Below are 6,226 nucleotides of genomic sequence, written 5' to 3'. Positions count from 1 at the left end.
TGGCCGTGGGCACGTGGTGGGCGGGGCCGGGCCGGCGCGCAGCTGGCCGGGGCGGGCTGCGGGGCGGGGCTCCGCCGGGAGCGGAGCGGGCTCGGGTCCTGCCCCCGCGCGGTGCGGGGCGTCAGGGCGCGGGCACGCGCGCCTCCTGCTCCTGCGCAGCCCCTTGGGGTCCTGGGCCGCACTGGGTTGAGCGCCGTCCCTACGCGTGCCGGGGGCTCGGACCTCGGAGGGTTCACGGTTTAGATGGAGAAGTCGACAGGAACTGCTCCTTTAAAAATAGTTTGATGAATGGATGAATGTGGCGAGAACAGCGGCTGAAATAAGCGCCAAATTCTATAGAAATGGCTGGGAAAGGGGGAACAGGGGTGCTCAGTTTAGCCAGCCTTGGGGGAGGGGGTGGGGAGTGCTGGAGCTCCCTGAATTTGATATCTAAACCAGGTTAGTTAAAATGAGCCAGTCACGGTGCCTCGTTAAGAGGGAGGGCCCTTCAGAGGGGATGGTAGGAGGGATAATAAAGATGCAGGCCTGAAACAGAGCTGGATGTGCGCGTGTTTGTATTGATCTGGGAAGGAGAGAGCAGAAACTCCAAACAGAAAACTCTAAAGAGAGTTGAAACACTAAACCTGTTCCGTGAGGAGCCATGCACGGATTTCCAGCAGGGTAGCAAAAATGCAAGATTGGTGTTTTTAAAAATTCAGTCTGGCCACGCAAGCCGATCTCCCGCTTTCTGGGTGCACCCAGGCTTTGCCAACATCATTTTGAGAGTGACAAGGCTAGAGGTTGAATAACCGTAAGGATTATTAGCAATTAGGAAGATAAGAGGTGGCAAGGGCCTGTGCTGAGGAAATAGGGATGGAGCAAAGGCGGGACAACAAGATTATAGGAAGTGAGATGGAGATGACTTTCTGAATAATAGTAGATGAGGTCTGAAAGAAAGGAAGGACTTGAAAATGTGCCCCAGGTTTTGTTACCTACCCTGATATCAGTTTACCCACATTAAACCCCGCATATATGGGGTTAAAACCAAAACACTCATTCCCTGCTTACTCTCTGGCTTCCTGGCTCCAGAACCCACTATCCTCCATGGAGACAGTCACTGCCAAGGACAAGCCCCTGGATTCATTATCTCCTCCCGGCAAAGAGATACAGGCTGGTGGGAAAGCTGCTGACCAGCAAGGTCCTGGGCTCCCTCCTCTCTGCAGGTGTCTCAAGGCCAAAGACAGGCACTGGGAAAGCTCCAACCAGCAAGGCCATATGCTCCCCTCCCCTACCTAAAACCCCAAATAAAATCCCTTCCCTTTAGCTTTTCCGGGAGTTTGGGATTTCAGTGTTAGCTGCCCTCTCTCCTTGCTCAGTGCTGTGCAAAAATAAAATTCCTACTTTCTTCCGCCACACCTGGTGTCAGAGATTGGCTTGCTGGGCAACAGGTGAGCGCACTCACTTCAGGTTCGGTATCAGTTTCTAGTGTGAGCCCCCATAGAGATGAGAATATTGGAAGAGTAGGGGAGAGGGCCAGGCGAGGCAGATCATTTGGAATGCGTTGCATTTGAGATGTCTGTGCCGTCTCCACTGTCCACCTCCCATTCTCTCTTCTCCTCCACAGGAGGAGCCCCCAGTCTCGTGGAACTGTCTTACCAAGATGACTAACTCCATCTTCCCAATCACAGTGTTCACTTCCTTGTCCTCATCTGACTTGACTTCTCAGCATCAGTTGATAGAGTTGACAGCCCCTTCCTCATGGCCCCTTGATACTGCGCTTGCCTTGATTTCCTCCTACTTTGCTGGGCTCATTTGCTGTCTCTTTTGTCAGCTCCTCCCCTTCTGCCTGAACTCTAAATGTTTAAGCGCTCCAAGGCCCTTCCACTTATCTGGTCCCATAGCTTTAAACATCATCCCTATCTCTGTGCCATCGCTGTGTGTGGCTATTGAGCACTTTAAATGTGGCTAGTCCTAATTGAGATGTGCTGTAAGTATAAAATTCACACCATATTTCAGAGACTTCGTATGAAAAAAATAAAATATCTTGTTAATTTTTACACTGATTACATGTTAAAATGATAATATTTACATATATTGGGTCAATGGAATATATCATAATTAATTTCACCTGCTTTTACTTTGTAATGTGGCTCCTAGAAAATTTTAAATTACGTATGTGGCTTACATTATATTTCTGTTTATCAGTACTGATTTATGTGCCAGTGCCTCCAAAATACCTCCATTCCAGACTCCTTTTTTGAGCAATAAGACTCCTATTCCAACTGCCTATTTGACATCTCCACATGGATGACTATCAGGCATCTCAGACTGCACATAGCCAAAATGGAATCCTTGCACTGTCTCACGTGCTGGAGCTGTTCCTCCCTAAGTCTCTGCGGCGAAGCAGACAGCACAGCTCTCCACCAGCTACAGCAGTCATCCTGGATGGCTTACTCACCTCATCTCCCACGTCTGCTCCGCCTTTGGAGTTGTCTCATCAACTTTCCTCCCAAACATCTGCTGAATCCGTGCATGCTCTCCACCACTACTGTTCTTAACAGATTGGGATCAGCTGGACAGCTGCAACACCCCTTTACATTTTTCTATTTTGCTTGTTTTTAATGAGAAATACATATACCTGATATGACATTCAAACACTACCAAAGAGAATAGAGCTCAAAGCAAGCCTTTTCTGCCTCCCTATGGCCAGTACTCTAGGGAAGTAATCACCTTTCTAGATTCTTCTGCATCCTTCCAGAGCTATCACACACAGCTTTTTTTCCTTTCAACCCAACAATATACCTAGAGATTGTCTTCATTTTTTTTTGACAGATGCAAAGGGTTCTTTTGTGTGGGTGTATTATACATTATTTAGCAAGTCCCCTACTGATGGACATTTAAGTTGTTTCCAAACTACTATACTGAGCACTGCACTGGATGGTCTGGACAATGGTCATTTTACACGTTGCCTTTACCTTTATGATAAATTCCTAAAAGTAACATTGCTAGGTCAAATAGGTATGCTTTTAAAATTTTGTTAGGTAGTGTCAAATTGTTCCCGTTAAAAATTGCACGAATCTACAGCCCCACCAACAGCGCTGGGAAGAACCTGTTCCCCACACCATCCTCGATCCAACTTGTTATCAGATTTTTGGTCTTTGCAAATCTAATAAGTGAAAAATGGCCATCATAGTGCAGTCTCAGTTTTCATTTCTATTATACAGAGTGAGGTTGACTCTCTTTATACAATTAATAGCCACTTATATTTTCTGGGAATTCTCTTCATAATCTTGCTCATGTTTTTCAGATGAGTCAGTGTCTGTCTCTTGTTGATGAAGTTGGCTCTTTGTGAGGGGTGTGTGGGTTGCAAATATTTCTTTTGACTATCTTTGTGCTATGTTTTTCCGTATAGTTTTTTTTAGTGTAAATGTATCCCTTTTTTCATAAATCAAGGGTTTGCTTCCCCCACAAGATTTTCAACAGCCTTACCTGGGTTCCCTACTTCCACTGTCGCATTTCTATGATGTGTTGCCCACACAGCTGTCAGAATGATCCTTTCAGTTTGGGATCTTTTTAGTTAGTTTTCTCAAAGGATGATGAGACAACCAGCCAATATCTGAACTGGCAAAGACAAATTGGATTTACTGTGTACTCCAGTAAGCGGGGGCTGTGTGGGTAGGCACAGTCTCACCAAGCACAGCAGGCTGTTGATCATCTCTAGGGCTTTGGGAAATATGGAGTTCAGGGGTAGGTGCATTTGAGAGGCAGAAGGGCTGGACATCATCTATCTAATTGCACTAGCTGACACCGCCAGTGCCATGTTAGACAGCAGTGAAGATAGGGTACATTCTTGCCTTGGACCTGGGATGAATACTAAACAAACACACACTTGGGAGAGAAGGGAACACTCTTCCTCACATTGGAAAGCCAACTCATAAATGTAGAAGGCCTGATGAAGTAGAATGTCGCCATGTGGCGACCATGATGGTAATTGATTCAAGCAAGAATCATCAGTGGTTACTAAAATCAGTGGTGAAAGTTTGAGGAGGGATAAGATATATACATAGTCTCAAAATATCTCTTCACAAGGCATTTGTTAATTATAAAGAGAAACCTAGTGCAGAAACCTGGCACACACCACCTTAACCAAGTGATCAAATCAACATTAACCGGTATTGAGACAAACTGACGTCATGCGCCTCTTGATATTATGCTCTGAGATGAACGCACCCCTCTGTGGTATACCCACCCAAAGTTCATGCCTAAATCTAATTGTGAGGAAACATCAGACAAATCCAAGTTGAGGGACATTCTACAAAATTCCTCAAAAAAGTCAATGTCATAAAAGACTAAGGCACTGATCCTGATGACAGCAGGCTAAAGAGACATGACAACTGAATGCAGCACTTGAGCTCTAAGGAACACTGTTGGGGCAGTTGACACAATCTGAATAAGGTTTATGATTAATTTGTACTCTATCGATAATAATTTTTTGATTTTGACTATTATACTGTGGTTATGAAAGAGAAAATACTTCATTTTAGAAAACACACACTGACTGAGAAATTCAGAAGCCAAGAGACAACATACTTGCATGTACCTTACTCTCAAATGGTTTAAAAAATGTGTGTATACACATGTGTGTGTACAGACAGAGAGAAAGGGAACACATGTAAAATGTTAACATGTGGGGGATCTGAGCACAGGACATGTGGGAATGCTTTGTACCAGTTCTACAGCCTTTCTGTAAGTCCGAAATTATGTCCACCAGACTTTGACCACTGAGAGCCTTGCACATCTTTGTATCTCAAATGCTAGTTCAGGGCCCAGCTTGAAAACCGCTTCAGTGAATGGCTGAGTCCCTTAAACCAGGAAAGAGTTGTACTAGCGAGTGGTGTAACAAGGAAAGCTTACTGCCATGGAAAAACCCATTCCTGCCTACACAGTAAACTTCCTCAGTCTACGTGCATTGTCCTATTATTAGTCAAGCAAATTGCACTTATTTTATAACTACTGAGTGATGGAAAAATGAGAATGAGTGAGGGTATAGGAATAGTTTGTATCATCTGGGACAGAAGGCCATTGGATCGACGAGCCAATTTCACTGGTGTAGGGATGGCTACAGCCTCTGCAGCAAAGTTAGACCTATAGACAGAAAAGGGGATAGAGTTTTCTCAAAAATCTAAGTTCTAGAGTCAGCCTTTACTTCCTACCACTCCTCCCGAGGGCCTTCTGGGTCAAAACATTCTCCTTATCTCCATCTTATGCAGAAACCAAGCTGGAAACCCCGTAGTCCTCTTCAATAACTTCTTCCCCTCCCTGGCCCGTCCTGACCCCCGCCTCTCCCCACCAGCAGTGCGGCAAGAGGTAGGAGTGTCTGCTGCTGCTTGAGAGGCCAGAAGAAGGGATAAGTGAGTCTGCTCTGAAAGAATGGAGGAGATTGGGGGGTGGGGGAGGATTGGCGGTATATCAGGCAAAAGCAGCTTCATTTGCAAATACAGAAAGGGGTACAAAATCACATCAACTGCCATGTCAGCTTCATTGACTCTCAGTGGAAGATGAGCAAAGGAAGGCTTTGGAGATCTGATAAAAAAATAACTAGACTGATTTAAATTATGGGATTATAATTTGTCTAGTTTTTCCATGTATCAGCTCATGAAAAATATAGTCTCTGGTCAAGTTTATATAATCACAGGAATGAAAATTTTGTATATTCTTATTTGAATGAGGTATTTTAAAAGAAAAATATATGCCTTAGTAATATAAGATTGCTCTTATATTTTAGTGTTGAGTTGACCAAACTCGTGGCCCAGATAATGGGAAGGCATCCAGTAGGAGGTGTGGGGAGCCTTGGCTCATTCATCTACTAACCATTCTGCAATGGCTTTCTTTACTCTTTTCCTTTTTCTCTATTTTTGGCATTACTGTCATGACCTGAGAATCTGTGTTTCCCACACATTTGGCCTAATACCTTGCCTTTAACTCTCCCAGGTGTTGAGAAAGCTCTTCCTTCCCCTCTCAGCTGTGGGGCTCAGATAATGCTCATTCATTAACATTCTCTCTCAGCAATATGTTTGCAAGGATGTCCACTCTGAGTGTCTACCTCCTTTGCTCAGAATATAAAATTCACTCATTTATAAAGAACTATAGCATTACATAAAACTGAAGTGTTGTCTTCATAAAGCATGATTTAAAAATTTGCTTCAAATAAAAGTGCTTTTTCAATAAGAAAAGATACTTACTATGT

Source organism: Equus asinus, chromosome 5 (genome assembly GCF_041296235.1).
Source record: "Equus asinus isolate D_3611 breed Donkey chromosome 5, EquAss-T2T_v2, whole genome shotgun sequence".
Classification (NCBI taxonomy): domain Eukaryota; kingdom Metazoa; phylum Chordata; class Mammalia; order Perissodactyla; family Equidae; genus Equus; species Equus asinus.
This window is presented reverse-complemented; position numbering follows the sequence as displayed.